The sequence below is a fragment of the Gorilla gorilla genome, chromosome 13, assembly GCF_029281585.2.
Source record: "Gorilla gorilla gorilla isolate KB3781 chromosome 13, NHGRI_mGorGor1-v2.1_pri, whole genome shotgun sequence".
NCBI lineage: Eukaryota > Metazoa > Chordata > Mammalia > Primates > Hominidae > Gorilla > Gorilla gorilla.
This window is the reverse complement of record NC_073237.2, coordinates 99,580,600-99,603,630: the sequence shown is the minus strand read 5'-3', so window position 1 is coordinate 99,603,630 and position 23,031 is coordinate 99,580,600. Positions and strand designations below refer to the sequence as shown.

Below are 23,031 nucleotides of genomic sequence, written 5' to 3'. Positions count from 1 at the left end.
TCTAAAGACCAAACCAGAGGATCTGGAGGATTATCAGTCAGTTGCTCCATAGGAGATATTACCACTCTGCAAAAGTTAAAATTTACTGTCTATAATATTACACAAGTCCCATAAAGTGCCTAAGTTTTTTGTTTGTTTGTTTTTGTAGCAGGACATTTTATCTGCAAAATGAGCTGATTCTTGGACCTAACACACTATGGCCTGTAGCTGATAACTCATTTCTCAACTACTTTACTTCAGTTTTGTAATATTGTGATTTGTCTAGTGGGGTTTTGTACACCTTTGAAGCAAAGAATTGTAACAAAGCCAGAGTGATCAATTTTGTATTACTCTCTAGTTTCTGAGGCTACTAAGAATCATCCACATATTGAATAATTATAGATCCTCCTGGTGCGGAAGATTTTTTTATTTTATTGTATTTTATATTTTGTGAATGACTAGAGAAAATAGTAGAAGAATCCTCAGACATTCCCGGGTTTTCTTTTTTTCTGTAAATACTGAACTCTTTCATAAGCAAATGCAAACAAGAGTTTAGACTCACCCACTAGAGGAATAAAAAGAAAAAAAGGAAGGAAGGAACCAAGGGGGGAAAGAAGGAAGGGCAATAAATTGCAGAACACATCTATTACAGAGAAATACTTTGCAGACAATGGTAACAAAGTCGTAAGTCAGAATAGTTGAAGGGTTAGGAATTACAAAGATTGGTAGATAAAATCTTGTCCAAATGTATGCATTGGTCAACCATGTTCATTAAATTAACCTTTCGTCCTTATTAGAAGTATGGAGGTAATACAGGGCGAGTACTTCTCTTTTTTTTTTTTTTTTTTTTTTGAGATGGAATCTCGCTCTATTGCCCAGGCTGGAGTGCAGTGGCGCGATCTCGGCAAGCTCCACCTCCCGGGTTCACACCATTCTCCTGCCTCAGCCTCCCGAGTAGCTGGGACTACAGGCGCAAGCCACCACGCCCAGCTAATTTTTTGTATTTTTAGTAAAGACGGGGTTTCACCACGTTAGCCAGGATGGTCTCGATCTCCTGACCTTGTGATCCGCCCGCCTCGGCCTCCCAAAGTGCTGGGATTACAGGTGTGAGCCACCACGCCCAGCCACTTCTTTTAAATATCATTCCTTGTTTAATTTTTTATAACTGGTTTCATTATTTTTTAATTAAGCTCTTGACAAAGAATACTGTTTTACACGTAGGCATGGCTTATACTTTTGCTGAACTATTTTTTATTGGTTCTATATTTCGAATAATAGCAGTATCACTATTTCCTAGGGCCCAAGGTCATGCAATGATTTGTCTTAGATCAGGATCTATGCTTTTCTAGCATAGTGTCAGACTGCTGTTCTCTGCCATACCCCTTTCAGAAGGCACCTTGCAACCAAATCTGGGGCATTTTCCCCACGGAGTTTCTTCCATAGACAATCCATCGGGAGTAAAGAATACGACAGCCTTTATGTTGCACAAGTCTCTCTCCAAAACATTTACTGGAGAATCAAGAGAAAGTAAAAACACATTTCCTTAATAAGAGAACCTATCTATATGAGAACTAGGGGGGGGAAAGTGGAAAGCTGACCCAAAATGCCAGCCATCTGTGTTGATCTATTACCACCAAATAGAAAATGAGAAATATCCAAGGAAATTACAGAATATCTGTCTATCTATCTATCTATCTATCTATCTATCTATCTATCCATCTATCTATCTATCATCTATCTATCTGAAAAGGCAAAGTTAGATTATCTTGAGGGAAAGTATTGACATATGTAGTTTACCAGTTCCTACCTCCAATATTTTTCCAATTTTGAGCCATATGCCAAGTATTCCCTACTTTAGACTCTTATCTTTGCAATTCCTACAACCTTTTCTTTAACTTGGGTTTAGATAGCACTAATGTAGATAAGGAAAAATGAGATAAAGGTTGCTAAGACTAGAGCATTATTTTGATCTGCCTTTGGGTTCATACCAGTGAATTTTGAGAAAATCTCAACAAACTGCTTATGGAAGTCAATGAAGGACTCACCCGTCTTCTAGGTATATGGCTGCAATCTCTCCCAGCTCATCTTTGCCAGGAAGGGTTTAAGTATGGCCTCTGGCCACTGCTCTTGAAGCATCTCTAACACCCTTAGTTCTTCCATAGTTGCGGGGATAGTGGATAGCTGGTTTTCCTTGGCCACCAGATTCCTTGATGTAGTGATCTGCTGGACCCCATCACATTAGCTTGCTGGGATCTGAATGGAAAGGGCTGGGTTTCCTCAAATTGGAAAAAAAAAAAAAAAGGTAAAATGCATGGCACTTTGGTTTCCCTTCCTGTTATGACATTCATCAGTTTAACACCTAGTTAGCTTGTCTTTTTCTTTTTTTATTTTTATTTTATTTTATTATTATTATACTTTAAGTTTTAGGGTACATGTGCACAATGTGCAGGTTAGTTACATATGTATACATGTGCCATGCTGGTGTGCTGCACCCATTAACTCGTCATTTAGCATTAGGTATATCTCCTAACGCTATCCCTCCCCCCTTCCCCCACCCCACAACAGTCCCCAGAGTGTGATGTTCCCCTTCCTGTGTCCATGTGTTCTCATTGTTCAATTCCCACCTATGAGTGAGAATATGCAGTGTTTGGTTTTTTGTCCTTGCGAGAGTTTACTGAGAATGATGATTTCCAATTTCATCCATGTCCCTACAAAGGACATGAACTCATCATTTTTTATGGCTGCATAGTATTCCATGGTGTATATGTACCACATTTTCTTAGCTTGTCTTTTTCTAAGAGAGCAGTGCAGCTACTCTCCATCTTGTTTTTTTTCATACAATGTCACAATCTCTGTGCAAGTTCTTCATTATTCCTTCCTTAGGTCTCTTTATCATATCTGCTTTGTAGCTACAAGATGTGCAGATATTAAGGGGCTCCTGGAGAAGGATTCTGACCTAAGACATGAAGTGGCTCAGGACTAGGCCACAAGGCACACAAAACCATGTCCTCAAGCACAGCAGGTAATTCATTTCAGTTAAAGAGGCTGTGCCCTCGTCTCTCTTTACAGAGAAATCTACCAAAGAGGGGAATAATCCATCACCTCCCTCTTCCTGGGAGTTAGCTTGAGACAGTGGCAGTGGCTAGAGTTGGAGGCAGTAGGGGTCAGGGGAAACAAGCAGGAGAAGCAGAGGGAGCAGGGACACCCCAAAAGAGGAGCAGGAGATTTCTGTAAAAGAGAAAGTGTCTTTAGTTCTCCAATTTCCTCTCCATTTTTTCTCAATCTTTTCTTCTGGAATTCTATATCATTTTTTTTCCCCTTAGAATTCGCTTCATCGCATAAATGCCAGTAATTCATTTGTTTGGGATATGGCCTATCTAAGAATCTCAGTAAATATGTTAATTTATCCACATAAAAAGAACTGAGTTTTGTGTGGCCACAGACCTTCAGCTGTCCCTTAGTTTAGGGTCTTTCAGACATCCTTGTCAGAATTGTTGGGGAAATGTAATTAAAACCAAAATTTCCTTCTGGGCGCAGTGGCTCACACTTGTAATCCCAGCACTTTGGGAGGCATAGGTGGGTGGATCATGAGGTCAGGAGTTCAAGATCAGCCTGGCCAAGGTGGTGAAACCCCATTTCTACTAAAAATATAAAAATTAGCCAGGTGTGGTGGCCGGCGCCTGTAATCCCAGCTACTTGGGAGGCTGAGGCAGGAGAATCGCTTGAAACCGGGAGGTGGAAGTTGAAGTGAGCCGCGATCGCACCACTGCACTCTAGCCTGGGTGACAGAGCGAGACTCCATCTTAAAAAGAAAAGAAAAAAGGATAAAACACACACACACACACACACACACACACACACAAAATTTCTTCTCAACCCAGAAAACCTCACCTTAAAGTTACAAAAAAAAGAAAACAATTTTATTATTAAATAAGCATTAATCCAGAATATACTGTGCATCCTGGCCAATTTCCTAATAGATTGCAAAGATATAAAGGATTTTAACCCTTTTATATAATGAAACAGATACAACCCATTATATACATGTTTTCCATATGAACAATACCTAGTACTTGCTCTAAGAAACGGGAGTACGGAAAGTCTCTTCTGTTTTCAACAGAGAGAATTATTTCTGATTTTTAACTTGTATTTGCCCTTATATGTCACACCATAACTTCCATGCTTTTCTCTTTTTTGCCTTTTATTCTGATTGATTGAATTTACTCTCCTTGAAATTTATCATGCATCTATTAATATACAGTGACTGAATTAATACTTTAACTTCTTCCAGAACAATAAAGGAGCTAAAATACTTCCTCTTATTATACCCCTTGTGACATATGAGCGTTTTAATAATTTTTATTTGAATATTTTAGCAACATAAATAAGACTGCATTATAGCTTGTATACATTCATTGGTAAAATTTGTACACATGACAACTTTTATTTCTCAGATATTTATTTTAGTATCTTTTATCTTTTCCATATTACTGAAGTATATTCTTAAAATTCCTTTAGTGGGGATACTTATGTGGTTGTCTCTAATTTCCTTCATAAAAAGTATTTTTGTTTTTTTCTTTTTTAAAATTAGTTTTGCTGGGTTCCTGATTATTTATTGATAAGTATTACAGAATTTTGAGGATATGATTTTACTCTTTTTTATTTCACTTGATGTTGTTCTATAGTCTACTGTTGGTTCCTTGCATATGAGTTATCTTTTTCTCTGTCTAGTGTTAAGACAATTTTTTTTCCTAAAATCCCTCCTGCATTTTGTTTACAAAATAACTCTAACTGGATTTCTTTTTAATTATAAGGCTCTGAGTACAATGTGTTCTCTTTATCTGTTGATTCATGCCTACCATCACGTTGTAAGCAAAGGTGTGACTGTTATACTGTCCATTTAACTGACCTTTTAATAGTATGAAATGCCTCCTTTATCTCTATGGCAGAGTCTACTGTGCCTGATACTATTACAGCCACACAAAGTTTCTTTTGGTTGATGCTTGTGTGATGTCATAGATGGAATTTTGCTACCCTCCATAATACCACAGTGACCTTCACCCCATAGTGTCTAGTATAGAGCTATGTTACATTGAATGGCAAAAGTGACTTTGTAGAGGTAAGTTGTTTAAAAATTTGCTTTATATACAGATAAGGAAGATGTGCTGAAAAGATACAACTACATGGCACTGTAGACTTATTTATTCTGTCTTCTGGGAATATAGCAGACAGTTGGCTTAGCAACTCTGAGTGGTGGGCTCAACAGAAGAACAAGCTGATAGAAGTCCTTGGGCTCTGAGGCTCCATTCTAATCAAAGCACTTCTCCAACCAGAGGACTTCCATTGATCAATAGTCACTCAGATGTTCTGTGTTTGCCATGAGTATCGGACTTCAGTCTTCTGGAAAGATGGCTGTGGTGCCTAAACACATCTGTGCCTGGCCTCACCCGCGGGTTAGTAAAGGTTTGGGGGTTGCATGTGTTCTTCTACTTGGGACGAGGCCTATCTAAGAGGCCTCTATCTCCTCTCAAACATCTTTTTTATGTCTGTGCTATGTAACATTTCTGATAAGTGTCTGTGACTCCTTTGCCTCACAGCTATTCACTGTCTCTCTTTATAAAGAGGAGCCCTAATTATATTGTTTGGCTTTCTTTACACTTACATTAAAGATTTTGTTTGAACAGAGGATTCTCTGGTTTTAAGATATTGAAAAAAAAAAAAGAACAGTTTATTAGACAAGCAAGACCAAATGCAGTGGCTCATTTCTGTAATCCCAGAACTTTGGGAGGCCAAGATAATAGGATTGCTTGAGGCCAGGAGTGGAAGACCAGTCTGGGCCACAAAGCAAGATCCCTGTTTCTACCAAAAATTTAAAAATTAACCAGTCATGGTGGTGGCATGTGCCTGTAGCTACTCGGAGGAATCTCTTGGACCCAGGAGTTTGAGGCTGTAAGTGAGCTGTGATCACGCCACTGCACTCCAGCCTGGGTGAAAGAGGAAGAGCCTTTCTCTTACAAAATAAATAAATAAATAAATAAATAAATAAATAAATAAATAAAAGAAAAGAAGGAAGGGAGGGGAAGGGGAAGGAGAAGGAGAAAGGGAAGGGGAAGGAAAGGAAAGGAAAAAGAAACCTGTTTGGTTTGGGGGAGAATGAGTTAGAAAACAAAATTTTAAAAAAGTAAAATAATGACACTACCACCATCTCCACCAAAAACACTAAAAAAAGTTGTGTGAAAATGGATGCAATAGTCCTTTAAAATAAATACATCAAAAGTAGTGACCTCAGGCTACATATTATTATATCATCTTTAATAAAATTTGAGGAAAATATTAAGCACTATTTAAGTGTTTGTAAAATAAAAATTAATAAGTGCATGAGATACCCTAAAGCTTTCGGACCTTTGATCTTCGAAAAGTTTACTCTCATCACTGTCCACTCATCAATTTAATTGTTTGTAATTTTAGTTTCACATTGTTTTTAGTTGCCAGAAAAATGGCAATACTTAAGTTATTGACCAATAGAATCCATGATATTTTAATATATCAACACATTTATCAAATTCTTTTTTTGACATTGCTTCTTATATCCTCATTTTTGCTTGTGGGTTCATTGATTATTTTTTCCTGAACTATGTCTTTTAAGTATTATTTGAACCATAATCTGTGATTACATTAGTCTCCTGAAGGTATTATTGATTCACTTATGCTGTTCAGCTAGAGAGTACAGCTGGGTATACAAGTAAGTAGACAGCTACTTTTTCTCAGTACTTTAAAAATAAATGTTCACGCTTTATGGTCTCTAGTGGGATTTCACTAATTTGTACATATTTTATTTGCTTTTTAAGCTTTACATTCAAGATGTTTTAATTGTAATGATTCATTTCAATTTTATTGTTTTTCAACATTTCTGATTTTTTAAATTACCCTATTTTTCATTGTACTTCATCTCCCTTCTTTTTATTATTATAGTAATTTAAGCCACACTTATTTATTTCAGTTTTTGTTCGTTTGTTTGTTTGTTTTGAGATGGCGCCTTGCTCTGGCACCCAGGCTAGAGTGCAGTGGTACAATCATAGTCACTGCAGCCTGGAGCTCCTGGGCTCAAGCAATCCTCTAGCCTCAGCCTCCCGGTGTATGCCACCACACCCAGCTAATTTCTTTATTTCCTTTATTTTTGAGTGAAGGGGCCTCACTGTGTTGCCCAGGCTGGTCTCAGACTCCTGGGCTCAAGTGTTTCTCTGGCCTCATTCTCCCAAAGTGCTGGGATTACAAGTGTGAGCCATTGTGCCTGGCCCAGATTTTCTTTTACCTCAATTTTGTTTTAGCTCTCTCATGTTGTGTGTGTGTGTGTGTGTGTGTGTGTGTGTGTGTGTGTTTTCCATTGTATGAAATAAAATTTTATTCGGAAGCTCCTCTTTTGAACAGTTGCTTTCATCTCCCTCCATACGTTTCTACACAAGTGGGGAAAATATAGCTACAGAATAATTTTTTTTTCATTGACTTCTGAGAGTGTTGGTTATCTCCAGTACAATTCATAAGCCAATTTTCTTCATCTAGGTCTCTTGACTCATCAGAAATATAAATTGAGATTCCATACCCATGAAGCCATTTTTTTCACTGAAGGCATTTTTTTAAAATACATGAATTTCTGAATTATAAAGAGTTTTCCTGACACTTCCTAAGTCAGTAGGTCCTATAATATTCCTTTACAAAGGAGAAGTCAACTTTTTTGTAAATGTCTACATTTTTTGTGAATGTCAGCCTTTTAAAAGTACTTTAGTAAAGGGTCTTTAGTTCTAACACCCTCCCTTGCATAAGCCTAATTCCACCTTTCCTGTCTTCTAGTGGGTATTATCTTCTAGTTCCTATTGTTATTATTTGATCCTTATGAGCACCATATAATTAGTTGATATATTTACCACTAACTTACATCTCTCTTCATTTATGGAAGTTGGAGGCATCCTTTTCTTTTTTATATTAATTCATTTGTGGGTTAAACATCTTTACCTTTAGTCTATGATTTCAATATATTTGTATTTAGAGTGAGGGTTTTAGGAGGAAAAAAATGGAAGGAACATCTGTAACATCTCAGTAGGTCCTGGGATAGGAAAGAATCTGTAAGTAATTTTCTGTATAATGTATGGTGAAGCTTTTAGAATGCCTGTGAAGAAGACAGAAAGACCAAGAAAAGTACCACTTAGTTTTGCAAAGGAAAACCGGGGACAATAATTAGAACGAGAAGGGGATGAGGAACTATGATGTGTAGGAGCTAAAGAACTTGTGTAATAATAAAATGTTAAATCTGTTTTGGTAGTGTTCTGTTTTTCTATACTATGTGTGTATTTCCTCAGAAAATATTTCTTTCTTAGAATGGATTTAGGCTGTGTTACGCCTGTGAAGTCATATTTATTCTTCTGTAAAGGTGAGTGCTTTGTGTTATATTGTATTTTTGAGCAATTGCAGAAGATTACAGAAACTCTGTTCAGGTCTTTTCGCTACCAGAATCAAGATGAAAGATTGATGAAAGTATCTGGACTGGACTTAATAAGGACTGTCTTGATTGAGCAGATATTGGTATTATATAAGCTCTTGAGAAACAGGAAATATTTCTGGAGCTTCTCATTCTTTAACTTGGAAAGAGTTTCAAATAGAAACTATCAATTTACGTTTTGTTTGATTAGTTGAGTTTTTTGTTTTGGTTTTGGTTCTGATTGTGAATAACCTCTTTCCTTGGATTTTTAAAACTACATGTTACATTTGGTTAATATAGAAATAAATATTCATTCTGTCAAACATTTGTGGGACAAGAAATATGACCTGGGAAGTTGGATAGTATTTGAGGGTGAGAAGGAAATTAATTTTCTTCCTGCTTCTTTATTCACTCTGAACTACAGTCTGAGCACATCATGTGTGCTTAAGGGTACCCAAAGGTGAAACTGAATTTTGACACAGAAAGAGTGACAGGACACAAGAAACCCCTTAGATTGTTAGAAAGACGTCTAAGAAGGTCTCATTACTAAATAGTCCACAGAACATTAGTATACTAGAAGCAGCATCACCTGGGAGATCATACCCTACCTCAGACCACAAAATCTTCATTTTTCATAAGATTCTACAGTGATTTATTATGAACATTTAGGCTTGAGAACCCTGCTGTGAAAACCCAGACATGATGTGTCAGAGTTGTAGATGTTAATTTCTGTCAAATCCATTTGCTAATCTTAACTATTTGCATAATCCATTTAATAATATCCTTTTATTATCTTAGAATCTTTAGGAGAGTGCTATTAAATTATCTTGGCCTAGTCTCATAAGGACAGAAGAAAATTAAGCTATGCATGTTCAACTGCTTTGGGTCAGAGTGACAAAACTGAGATAAATGTTATTAGAAACCACTATGGTAAGAAACAGGAGCTTTAATAGTCGGTGTTAACTGCCAAAACTGCAGGAGATAATGAGATGCTGCATGGTCAGGACCCATAGCTATATAGAATAGAAAGCATCTTAAGATCAAAGGTAGTTGCACAGACAGAGATCTGCATTGACTTGATACTGTGCTGTATTAATCTTGATATCTTTGTTCCTTGCACACTGCCATAGTGCCTGTTGTTGGGACTGGATAAATGTTTGTTGAATTAAGATGAAATATGGTGACTAAAAGCTCTTGACATGATATATTATTTCATATTTTATTCATTTTATTCTTTAGTGGAATTATATTAAATCTACATGTCTGAGTCTTTTACAAATTGATTTTTATTCAACTCTCTGAAGGTTTACACAATAAGCCTATGTTCTTATAATAAAGCAGCCCTAAAATATTACATTATTTATTATGATAGAACAAGCTCAATTGTCCAACATCTTATTTCTTCTACATGTTAACTCCACTTACGTGTTTAAAATATCTAACCACTAGGTGTCATTTATCTGGATGCTGCATGATTAAGACCACCATACTCTTATCAAGCATACAGGTGTTAATGTCTATTTTAAAGAGGAGAGAACTCAAGAAGTTCTGTAGAAACTGCTTTCTTCATCATGTCTCAAAGGATTTGCTGAGGATTTCAGAGCTGCCACGAGTTGAGAGAAGTGAGCCAAAAAAACTCATCTGAAGTGTTTGGACAGATGAAATCAATGGCTGCTGATTAAATGAGAGGCACACAGCAAGTACACTGTAAAATAATTAAATAGTAATTGAAAATACCTGCAGAAAGTTTGATTAGAAGCTGAGGAACTAACAAAAGTAGCCAGATAATAATAAATGCATTTCCAAAGCCTGTTTAATTCTATCAATGTACCTTAGTAAATATGTAGTTAGTCTCATTAAAAGAATTAATGTAAATGCATTAAACTTTTCACAGTAAAAGTAGTGTTTTGGAAAATCTTGGGTGTACCTGAAGTTATTTTCCTTGGGGTTCCATAGGAATAGGTTTAACCTATACTTTGGAAATGTTTTAATTACTGTATTTGACTCATTATGTCATATTTTGCAAAACTGATAAAGTTAAAATGACATTTTTATTACATGAATTCAAATTATAGACATAGAGATGTTTCAGGTAGCCGTGTTCTATAAAGAATATTCCAAAATATTGTCTTGAAGCCCAGTGTAATTGAAAATTATATCATTGAATTCTGTCAAAATAAAGGCACCAATCTGTATAAAATACAAAGTCAAATATATAACTATGTATAAAAAAGAGTAAAAATGTTCTAGGCATGATATAAGAAAGTCAAAGATTTAAGAAGTAGCTGAGAATTTCAAATATAGTTGGACAAAGGCAGCAATCAGCTAATGATGGCACTTTTACATGCTCAGACAATGAGAATATTATTAAGACCTCAAATCCCAAAATAAACAAATTGTTTCCCACTTAATGAAATTACAGCCTGTGATATGGATTTTCAAGAATATGAGCAAGAAGACAGAACAAAATGAGCCAAGATCAAGATATATGTTTCAGAGACCCGGGGAGAAAGGATGAAAATTACAATCTCAAGAAACAACATAAACATAACGAGTTAATGGGTGCAGCACACCAGCATGGCACATGTATACATATGTAACTAACCTGTACATTGTGCACATGTACCCTAAAACTTCAAGTATAATAAAAAAAAAGAACATAAACAAAGCATAGCAACTATAACATAGAAGTTTCAGGTAGACAGTCTTAATCGATGATCATTTTAGGTAGACAGAAAGACCTGGAACTCTACTAGCAAGGACTCAACAGGATGAAAAAAGGAGGGTGCTTAAAGAGGCAGACATGAAGATTAAGGTCCACAGATGAATTGGGATTGGGACTGGGGGATTAGTAATCAGAATATCAGAATTTGGGCAACCATACATGGAGGTCAAAATTTGGGTTCTAAATATAAGTGGAACTGATTTAGTTGTTAGGTACGCTTTTGAAAACTGGCCATCTTTTCAGACATCTTCTGAAGAATGTACTGTCAAGCTTGGTGTGTTCTATGAAGCTCTGGAGTCAATTTTGGCTTGGTCATCTTTATCCGTGTGTCCCTGGGAATGTTACTTAATTTCTCTCTGTGTGTGTGGTTTTTTTGTGTGTTTGTTTTTATGTTTTTTTTTTTTTTTGGTTTTTGGTACACCTCCAAAGTCAGAAAAATAATGTCTCACTCACAATTATCTCAAAAGGGTTACATGAGATAATATAGTACCTTGTGAGTGTTATCATTATTATGATGCTTTAAAGTGTTTAGTGTAAAACACTGGCAAACGCTCTTTATGAAGAAAATTCTGGCATCAATTTCCCCAGAGAAAAAGCCTACTTAGAAAAATGTAAGATAAGCATAGGGAATGAGGGGAAGTGATAACAAGTAGTGATGTTTAGGATGGCTTTCTTCTGAGTCAAATAAAACCATCATAGAATGATCAGAATGATGTGATGGAAGCAAAAACCAATAGGAATAGCCTAATTCTTACTAGAGTAATAGAGTAAGCAAATTATTTAAAGTTTTCTTATGTGAGAAATTGTGAAGATTCCAGCCTGTAAAGTAACAGTATAAGCAAAAGCAAAAAAAGAGGAAAACTATTAATAAACCAATAAACCAGGCTCAATGTAGTATATGGTAATGGAGATCCTAAAAGTCATGTTTTGACTTTTTTAAAAAAGTCAAAAAGTTGGCTCCATGTGAAAATAGGAGTTAATAAAAACTTGGTAGTGGGAATTTAGGAAGATATAACACAACACAAAAATTCTTTCACAAGGAAAGAATATTGACATGTCCATATTAAATTTTCTAGCTTATTAAGCACTATATCAATCTTAGTTAAGAACATGAATTTCCTGTGTTAAAATTTGATTCCTTTTATGCAACCTCCATGGAGACATATCCTTTTCTTTTTAATGCAGAGAGAAGTTCTTTTATTTTATCAATCTACTTTTTGATTCCTTCATGATTTATTTGTAGTAATGCATAGATTCCATAATGATGTAACTATAAGCATTGCTTGATTTACTGACCTAGGTTAACTTATTGCTTTATTTATTTAAGCTACAAATATTTCTAGGGTAGAAAAAAGCCTCTAAGGAACAAGTCTAGCAGGAAGAGTGTTCATTATTACCTAATTTACGACAAAATTAATTGTTAATGCTGATCAAAATATCTCTTGTCTTCACAGAAAACATTGGAAGTAAAAAACGTATATGAAATATGTGTTTCCAACTAGTCGTATTACAATGTTCTTTTGAACCCTTGTAATGAAGACTTATGGGGTCAAATTTTCTGTGTTTAAACTCCAATGCCAACATATAGTAGCTATGTGACCTTAAATAAATGACTCTATTTATGCCTCTGTTTCCCAATCTGTAAATTTGGTATCTACTTCAAATGATTATTATGAGGATTAAATGACATATGTGAACAGATTCAAAGAGTCCATGGCACAAAATAAGTACACAACAAATGTTGAATATCGTTATCATTTTAGTAATCAAAATGACAATTTTTATTTCCTTGAGACAAGGTGTGGCTCTATTGCCCAGGCTAGAGTGCAGTGGCCTGATCTCTGCTCATTGCAACCTCTGTCTCCCTGGCTCTCGCCATTCTTTCACCTCAGCCTGCAGAGTAGCTGGAACCACAAGTGCGCACCACAACGCCTAGCTGATTTTTGTGTTTTTTGTAGAGACAGGGTTTCACCATGGTGCCCAGGCCGGTCTCAAACTCGTGAGCTCAAGCAGTCTTCCTTCCTTGGCCTCCCAAAGTGCTGAGATTACAGGTGTGAGTGACCACACCCAGACTAAAATTGTTTTTTGAATGGCATTAAATATTTTTCAAAATTAGCTCGTTGCATTGTAATATAATTTGAAGAGCCATAACATATTGAATCTTAACTAAATTTCGTGGCTTACTAAGATTCCCCTAAATTTTATTTAAAGCATTATACCTTATCATTGTTGGTGCCATATTACTGAGTAGTTATAAAATGCTTCTCATTTTCATATTCCACCTTCCTCCATTTACAAATAATGAAAGATCATTTCACATTTGAAGCAAAAGCAAAACAAAGCAAAATTTAGATCATGTTTAGTAATTTATCTCAGTTAAAAATTGCTGTGACTGTGCAGCTAGAGCCTCTCAATATTTTCAGTGCTCTAGAACTCCAGTTAGGCAATTTAAAATGAACAGCAGTAGCTAGAAATACAATTAAGCAAAACTGTTCTGCTTATAGTCAGTTACAATCTCTCTTTCTTTCTTTCTCTCTGTTATACACAAACACATTTCATGCGTATCTTTTTCTTCCCACTTCTAAATATCATCAGGGGAAATAAGTACTGAAATAATTAAGCATTTTTGTCGAGTGATCTTTTAATTCATTATTTTCTTCCCAGAACTCTAGTTTGTTGGCATATATAGAGCTGTTCATTGACTAATGAATTATTTCCCCCAGGTATCTGTGTGTGTTCACGTATAAGTGGCAGTACATACCATTTTTCCCTTCTTTTTGTACATCACTTTGAATATTTTGTGAACTGTATAGTGTGAAGTACAAAAGAAAAATCAATTAGCACATGTAGCAATATTCCTTAAGTGCCACATTACAGTTAAACTTGATTAAATTCTGACAAGGCTACAAATTTAATTATATTTAAAGGTAAATTTCTCTCTATGTATTAAAAGGGGAATACAAAACACAAGTGGTTTTTATTGTTCTTGTTGCTATTTTAGTTTTTTCCTAATTAATAAGCTTTAGTTTTCAGAGAATTTTTAGGTTCACAGCAAAATTAAATGGAAAGAACAAAGTTCCTATAGACCCCCTGTCCCCCACACATGTGCAACCTTTCCCACTATTGACATCCTGCACCACAGTCATGCATTTGTCACAATGGATGAACCTACAATGTCACCTCATTATCACCCAGAATCCATAGTTTACATAAGGGTTTGGTTTTGGTGTTGTACATCCTATGGGTTTTGACAAATTTTTAATAACATCTATCCACCAGTGGAGTGTTTTTGTTTTGATTCATGGAAAATAACTTTCAGGCTGGCATGGGGGCTCATGCCTGTAATCCCAGCACTGTGGGAGGCCAAGATAAACTGATCACTTGAGTTCAGGAGTTAGAGACCAGCCTCGGCAACATAGCAAAACCCCATCTCCACCAAAAATACAAAAAATTAGTCTGATATGGTGGCACAAGCCTGTAGTCCCAGGTACTTGGGAGGCTGAGGTGAGTCTGGGAGGTGGAGGCTGCAGTAAGCCCAGATCGCGCCACTGCACTCTGGCCTGGGTGACAGAGACCCTGTCTCAATAATAAAGAAAAAAAAAAACAGAACTTTCAAAGTTAACACCTATATATTTTTCCATACCCTAAGGACTTCGGACATTTCACTTAACGCTGAAAATTCACTCTACTGCCACTACTCAGGACTTCTGATGGGCATGAAAATCCAAGCCTGCTTTATGATATTAACCTCTGAAGTTCATAAACCACTTAAAACTTTAGAATGTCCAGATAATTAACTATTATCAAGTAAAAATGCCACAATTTAGTGTCTTTAAGCAATGCTGATTTATCATTTCCAAGATTCTGTGAGCTGGACAGGTGGGTCTTCTGTTGACTTATCTTGAGTTCGTTCATTGGCTGAATTAGGCTGCAGAGTTGTTTGGACTGGAAGGTCAAAAATGACCTTGCTTGCCAGGGGCAGTGGCATATGCTTCTAATCTAATCTACTTGGGAGGCTGAGGTGGAGGATTCCTTGAGCCCAGGAGTTCAAGACCAGCCTGGGCAACATAGGACCCCGTCAAAATAAAATAAAATAAAGAAAGAAAAGTTACATTAAAAAAAATGACCTCACTCAAAAATCTGGCAGTGTACCTGACTGTCATCTGGGACCACTCAGTTATCTTCCACATGGCCATTCATACTTCATTAGGCTCCATCAGTTTCCTTACACAGCATTCTGACTGTATCCAAAAGAGCGAAGGCAAAAACTGAAAGATGTCTTGAGACTTAAGGTCTAGAACTCTCACAACATCACTTCTGCTAGATTCTATTAGTTATGAAAAGTGTTTGGACCAGTCAAATTTAAGAGGTCGGGAAACAGACTTCTAAAGTTAATGAAAAGAACTGCAAAGTACTTGTGGCCGTTTAAATCTACCTCTACGCCTTGCTCTTGAAGTTAAAATGTCTTTAGAATGATCTTAGGGAATAATTTTGTGAAAAAAGGGCCAAAATTTTTAATGAATTTGTTTAGAAGAAATCACACATTGTCAAGTCTGTAAACCTCTTGCTGATTGTAAACACTTTTTTTTTTTTTTTTTTTTTTTGAGACAGAGTCTCTGTCACCCAGGCTGGGGTGCAGTGGCACAATCTCATCTCACTACAACCTCTGCCTCCCAGGTTCAAGTGATTCTCCTACCTCAGCCTCCTGAGTAGCTGGGATTACAGGAATGCACCACCACACCTGGCTAATTTTTGTATTTTTAGTAGAGACAGGGTTTTGCCATGTTGGCCAGGCTGGTCTTGAATTCCTGACCTAAGGTGATCCGAACTCCTTAGCCTCCCAAAGCACTGGGATTACAGGCATGAGCCACCAGGCCCAGCTTGTAAACTACTTATTCCATGATTCCTGCCTTCTTCACATTTCTATTCCTTCTGTTTATTATAGTTTTTGAGACAGAGTATGCTTTGAAAAGCACACTTTCAAATAACTGATGTTTTATAAATAACTGATTGAAACATTCATTTAAAATTATTTTTTAAGAAGTCATACAACCTCTAAATACAAAATGTTGAAGCTTATCTACTCTTCTCAGGCCATAGAAACTCCAATAGGCTTACAGTTCTAGTTAAACCCCAAAAATTAGTAAGTAAAAGTAGCAACTGAATTCAAAAGGATTTCATAAATTCAATAAAATATGTTTTAGATGTTTAATGAGTTACTTCAAATAAGAAGCTTTCAATTTAGTTGTCTTTCTCAGGTGGACAAAAATGATTGTCTACATTGGGGAACATCACAGAAGATGCTATTTGAAATAAAACGTTCAGCACCCTCATTTAATGTTAAGATGCCACTACAAATGACTTAAAGTGTGTTATCAGTATGACCTAAAACCCTGCATCTTTTTGCAAAATTAATATTTATTCATATTGACTAGGCACGGTGGCTCATGCCTGTACTCCCAGCACTTTGGGAGGCTGAGGTGGGAGGATCACTTGAGGTCAGGAGTTCAAGACCAGCCTGACCAACATGGTGAAACCCTGTCTCTACCAAAAATACAAAAATTAGCCCAGTGTGGTGGTGGGCGCTTGTAATCCCAGCTACTCAAGAGGCTGAGGCAAGAGAATCACTTGAACCTGGGAGGCAGAGTTTGCAGTGAGCTGAGATGGCTCCACTGCACTCCACCCTGGAAGACAGAGTGAGATTCCATCTAAAAAAAAAAAAAAAAAACATATATATAATTCATATTAATATACACAATAGCAGATGATACTTTTTACTTTGTTTTTCTTAAATTATTAATGAATATGTTGGTAGTTATGTAGAGAAAGTCCTAACTTTAAAGCTGTTAACAACTTTAAAAGTACAATTAATAAGAATGCAAGATCAGATAGTTGTAGATATTGCGGCATTATTTCTGAGGGCTCTGTTCTGTTCCATTGGTCTATATCTCTGTTTTGGTACCAGTACCATGTTGTTTTGTTTACTGTAGCCTTGTAATACAGTTTGAAGTCAGGTAGCATGATGCCTCCAGCTTTGTTCTTTTGGCTTAGGATTGACTTGGCAATGCAGGCTCTTTTTTGTTTCCATATGAACTTTAAAGTAGTTTTATCCAATTCTGTGAAGAAAGTCATTGGTAGCTTGATGGTGCTGGGAAAACTGGCTAGCCATATGTAGAAAGCTGAAACTGGATCCCTTCCTTACACCTTATACAAAAATTAATTCAAGATGGATTAAAGACTTACATGTTAGACCTAAAACCATAAAAACCCTAGAAGAAAACCTAGGCAATACCATTCAGGACATAGTCATGGGCAATGACTTCATGTCTAAAACACCAAAAGCAATGGCAACAAAAGCCAAAATTGACAAATGGGATCTAATTAAACTAAAGAGCTTCTGCACAGCAAAAGAAACCACCATCAGAGTGAACAGGCAACCTACAGAATGGGAGAAAATTTTTGCAACCTACTCATCTGACAAAGGGCTAATATCCAGAATCTACAAACAACTCAAACAAATTTACAAGAAAAAAACAAACAACCCCATCAAAAAGTGGGCAAAGTATAGGAACAGACACTTCTCAGAAGAAGACATTTATGCAGCCAAAAAACACATGAAAAAATGCTCATCATCACTGGCCATCAGAGAAATGCAAATCAAAACCACAATGAGATACCATCTCACACCAGTTAGGATGGCGATCATTAAAAAGTCAGGAAACAACAGGTGCTGGAGAGGATGTGGAGAAATATGAACACTTTTACAGTGCTGGTGGAACTGTAAACTAGTTCAACCATTGTGGAAGTCAGTGTGGTGATTCCTCAGGGATCTAGAACTAGAAATACCATTTGACTCAGCCATCCTATTACTGGGTATATACCCAAAGGACTATAAATCATGCTGCTATAAAGACACATGCACACATATGTTTATTGTGGCACTATTCACAATAGCAAAGACTTGGAACCAACTCAAATGTCCAACAACAATAGACTGGATTAAGAAAATGTGGCACATATACACCATGGAATACTATGCAGCCATAAAAAATGATGAGTTCATGTCCTTTTTAGGTACATGGATGAAGCTGGAAACCATCATTCTCAGCAAACTATCGCAAGGACAAAAAACCAAACACCGCATGTTCTCACTCATAGGTGGGAATTGAACAATGAGAACACGTGGACACAGGAAGGGGAACATCACACTCCGGGGACTGTTGTGGGGTGGAGGGAGGGGGAGGGATAGCATTAGGAGATATACCTAATGCTAAATGACGAGTTAATGGGTGCAGCACACCAGCATGGCACATGTATACATATGTAACTAATCTGCATGTTGTGCACATGTACCCTAGAACTTAAAGTATAATAATAATAAAAATAAAAATAAAAAAAGAAAGACTGCAAGAGTGATACTATGGTTTGGAATCTCAGCCAAACGTTTAAAGTTTGTATGATTTAGGGCAGTTCTATTACACTGTTATATTCAGTATGCTCATCTGGTAAACTGGAATGAGAATGGTTACCACAACATCAAGTAGGCTCAAGGAATAAACCAAGATAACTGATGTAAAGATCTAATTGGCATGACTGGAACATCAGTAACTGATACTTTATTTTTGTTGTTGTTGTTAATGTTATATTTGTATTATTAACTCAGTGTAGAGGCACTCGGTAAATTCTGTTATTCCTAAAGTGTTGACAAGAGAAAGGAAACTCTAAAACAAAACATTTTAGAAGTATGTATTTTAGTTTTTTCTTTTATATCCTACCTGGAAGACAATTCAATAATTATAGTGCTAAACTAATTATGTAGATTAATCAGTAGTATTTGGCAGGCAGTGCATTTCTGAATGATAACAGCATGGCTCAGGTGGTCTTAAAGCATACCATGCTGAAGGCTATCAGTTTTACCAACTGAGAAGTGTTCTAATTAACCAAAAATGCAGAACCTAAAGTGGCTGCTCCATTACTGCCAATGAGACTAACAGTTGGGTTCTTAGATTTATTAGCCTGCAAATTGCTGACTCTCAATTCCGAAGCACCAACTGTGCCTACTTTTTACAAGTCTTTTTTTTTTCCAATATTTATTTGAAACGTAAGGTCAGTTAATTATAAAAGAAAATATATTAAGTGGTAATAGAAATGCTCGGGCAGCAGAATCAGACTTATCCTTCCTGAAAATCCACTGTATTTTTGCTTAGTGACCTTGGAAGAGTTAGTTAAAGTATGTTTCCCTACCTATAAATTGGATAAGGATAATTTCTTTATATATTGTAGTGACAATTAGTAAAGATACACTTAATGTGCCTAGAATAGTTTTTACACATGATTATGAAGAAACTTTTTCTACTTTGTTTCTCATCCTTTATGATATACAGAGGCATTTAGTCAAATGAAGGGTCCCATGTTAGAGGACTGCATATGTTATTTCTATTTTATTAATTTAATTAGAGAATATGATTAGCCAATCTGCAACAGTACAGTGTTATTTCTTCTGTGTAAAGTATAACTATATTTTCAAATTCCCATTTTTCTCTCAACTGTATCAACAGGTTTATGGCATTGTATTGAGGGCTAAAGAATTTATAGTGTTTAGCAGACAGGCCCTTGACTTTCATAATGAAACTTATATTTTACTGAGCAGACAAGATGAACAAATATTTCAAACTTCATATTGCACCTAAAATGTTTACAGTGATACAGTGATACCTTTCCTTCATTGTTATGTTCAATGATCCATACTATGAAACTATTTTATAGAAAAGTTTTCTTTAAAATATTTCCAAGTCTGTAACTAAATCCTATCCTTTGAATGGAAAGTAATGTTCATCTATTTCTATGCTGTATTATTTGGAATAATGAATTTGGTTTTATGAAGTGATGCAAGTGTACTTGATGATCAGGAAAACCTGGAAATTATAGTATTGAGTATAATCTTCAGAGATAAGTAAAATGTGTGGACCTATGTTATGTACACGGTTACCACAGTTGTCATGCAATACAATCAGGTTCTATAAAAAGACCAATAGCTCTATTGGAAAACAAAGTGTAATGTTCATTTGTTTTGTTTTCATGATAGGTTTTTCATGTTGTTTTTGTTATTTTTAAAGTGAATCTGTTAAAACGCCACTCCCAAGGTGGACTGGTATTGTAGAAATACAAAATGCATGCTTATTCTAGATTCCATTGTGTTATGTGATATAATTACTACTGGCTACATGTGGCCATTGGAGTACTAATATGTGGCTCCAGGGTGAGGAGTGCTGTTAGTTTAAAACACACATTTGATTTCAAATACTAAACATGAAAAAGAAGACTAAAATATCTGAAAAATAATTTTCTATAGTGATTAATTATTGATCCTATATATTTTGGGTCAAGCAAATTAAGTTATTAAAATGGGTTTCACCTGTTTCTACTTACATTTTTAGAAAAATTAAATTTTCTCTACATTTCTAGAAAATTAAAATTACATATTTGCCTCATGTTACGTTCCACTTGCAAATATATATATATATATTTGCAAATATATATATACGCAAATATATATATATATATTCTTATTCCTTATTTGCAAAGTTTGCACTCTGTGTATATCCCACAGGGACTGAAGGCTGAGGTAGGTGGCTAGTGAAAAATCTGACATTGTAATTCTATGTTGTTGTCTCACAATTTCTTTCCATTCTAGCAGTTTGATTTTTGACACCTATAGGATAGCGAATGAAAAACTAAATCTTTAAAGTCTGCAACATCTAGGGATAAAGCATACATTTTATGTATGTAATCAATGCTACAGTTCGCATGCAGTTGTCTGAATAGAATATTTAAATTCCTATCAGAAATGACCTAAGGATGTATTTCTTGACTGAGTGAATCATTGTAGCACATAAAAAGGACAAGCCTGACATCCATCCTGATGAACTGTATCAAACACTTGTAGATTAACACGTAAAATATCTAAACAGGCTCTGAGGAATGTACAGAAAAGGAAAGAATGCTGAAATTCAGAAATCACCAATAAAATATACCCTAAAAAGGGAAGATCCTACTGAGTCAAATCACTGGAAGTGGATCGGACATAACTGCAAATCTGGGAGAAGACTCCAAAAGCATTGTCAGCATTGGAAATTGCTGTGGCACCAACCCTTTGTTTATGAAATTGACTTAAAAAATACAACCCCCCCCCCCCACAAAACACATACACACACCCACACAGACCCACCCTCTGGACGCACACACAAACACAAAACTAGACATTCATTCTGCCTTTTCAGTATAATATATATTCCAAGGTCACTATAAATTGAAAAGGGAAAGAATATAAAATTCCAATTTATAAATTCAGATGAAATGACAGAATAAGAATAATAACCATGGTTGGCTGTAAAAATAATCACAATTATCCAATATGTTCCTTTGTGATTATGCTTTACAGACTTTCACATCAACAAATGGAGTTTAATTTTCCACTCTGAATTCAATCTAGAGCTCATGTGGGTTTGCGTACTTTTCTGTTCACTTTTGGAACTCTAACACCACCATATGAACAAACCCCTGCAGTTTGAAGAAAGATCTCTTCCTAGAGCAGCCAGCTCTAGCCAGTCTGGCAGCTGAGCTCAAATACCTGAGCAAGCTCAGCTGTGATCAGTTTTGCCTATCTCTGTAGAACCATACAGCTGACCAAAGGCTCATGAACAATTACGAACGGTTATTGTATTAAGCCACTTGGTTTCGGGATAACTTGTTAAGCAGCAATAGATGACTAATTTAATAACCACTGTGAAACCTCCAATGAGATAATGTATCTAGGAAGTAATCAAATTATTCCGAACTCATGGATATACAATGAAAATGATGCGAGAAATAACTTTTGGGGTATCGGTGGGAATCGTGGGTCTATGTACTTAAATTCAAACATAAATAGTAATGGCTTAAAATATAAACTGGAGAGCTTGGCAGTTGCTAAACAATACTAAACAAATTGCAACTCACATGCACAAGCATTACTGTTCAGCAGCAAAAATGAACAAACTACTAATACATGTAACAAGATGGAAGCATGTCAGAAGCATTATACTCAGTAAAAGAAACCAGACACAAAAGACTGTGTACTATATTGTACATAAACTACATTCTGTAGAAGGCAAAACTATAGGGACATAAATCAGATCAATAGTTGCCAGATTCTGAAGGAAAGAAGAGAGGGTTAACTTCAGAAGAGCGAAAGAACATGTTATGTCAATTGAAATGTTCCGTGCCTTGTTTTTTGGCACTGGGTGCTTGAAAAATATTCAGTTGCTAAATATATCAAAATATAGATTTAAGTAAATCTGATCTTAAACAACTAAACAATACAATATTGAAAGTTTCTTGCAGATTGTAATAAAATCATACAGACAAAAGAATAAGCACAAAATTTACCAAAATACCTACCTATGTAAAAGACAAAAGGAGAATGGAATTAGGGGAAATTGTGAATGGAAAGTTATTGGTTAACCTGGGTTTTTTAAGCTGGGTTGTTAGAAAATTATTTTGTTATCATTTTTATTATTCAAATTTTATGTCTTACGTATAATAATAATTATGAATTATAATGTATGGAAATACAAAAAAAAGACGATGTTTGGGGTGGAGGTAAAACAGAAAAATATAGAGCTATAAAACCATACTAAGCTAAAATTCAGTAAGCCATGAGATAAACAAGATGGTCCAAAAAGTTAAAGTAAAATAGTAATAACAGTACACACCAACAAAAGTAATTTTAAAAAATAAATACTAAGTATTGACAATGATGAGGGATAGTGGATACACTTTTTTAAAATTGTAGTGAAAAACATACAGAATGAAA

General features: G+C 35.7%; 1 long non-coding RNA gene across 1 annotated transcript; it reads left to right on the top strand.

The window, feature by feature from the left end:
* The first annotated feature begins 5,059 nt into the window (after positions 1-5,059).
* Positions 5,060-11,082, top strand: LOC129524539 (uncharacterized). The gene is made up of 4 exons (XR_008668326.2): positions 5,060-5,098; positions 5,205-5,432; positions 9,902-10,159; positions 10,875-11,082. It is a non-coding gene; the product is annotated as an uncharacterized lncRNA (long non-coding RNA).
* Positions 11,083-23,031: the final 11,949 nt, after the last annotated feature.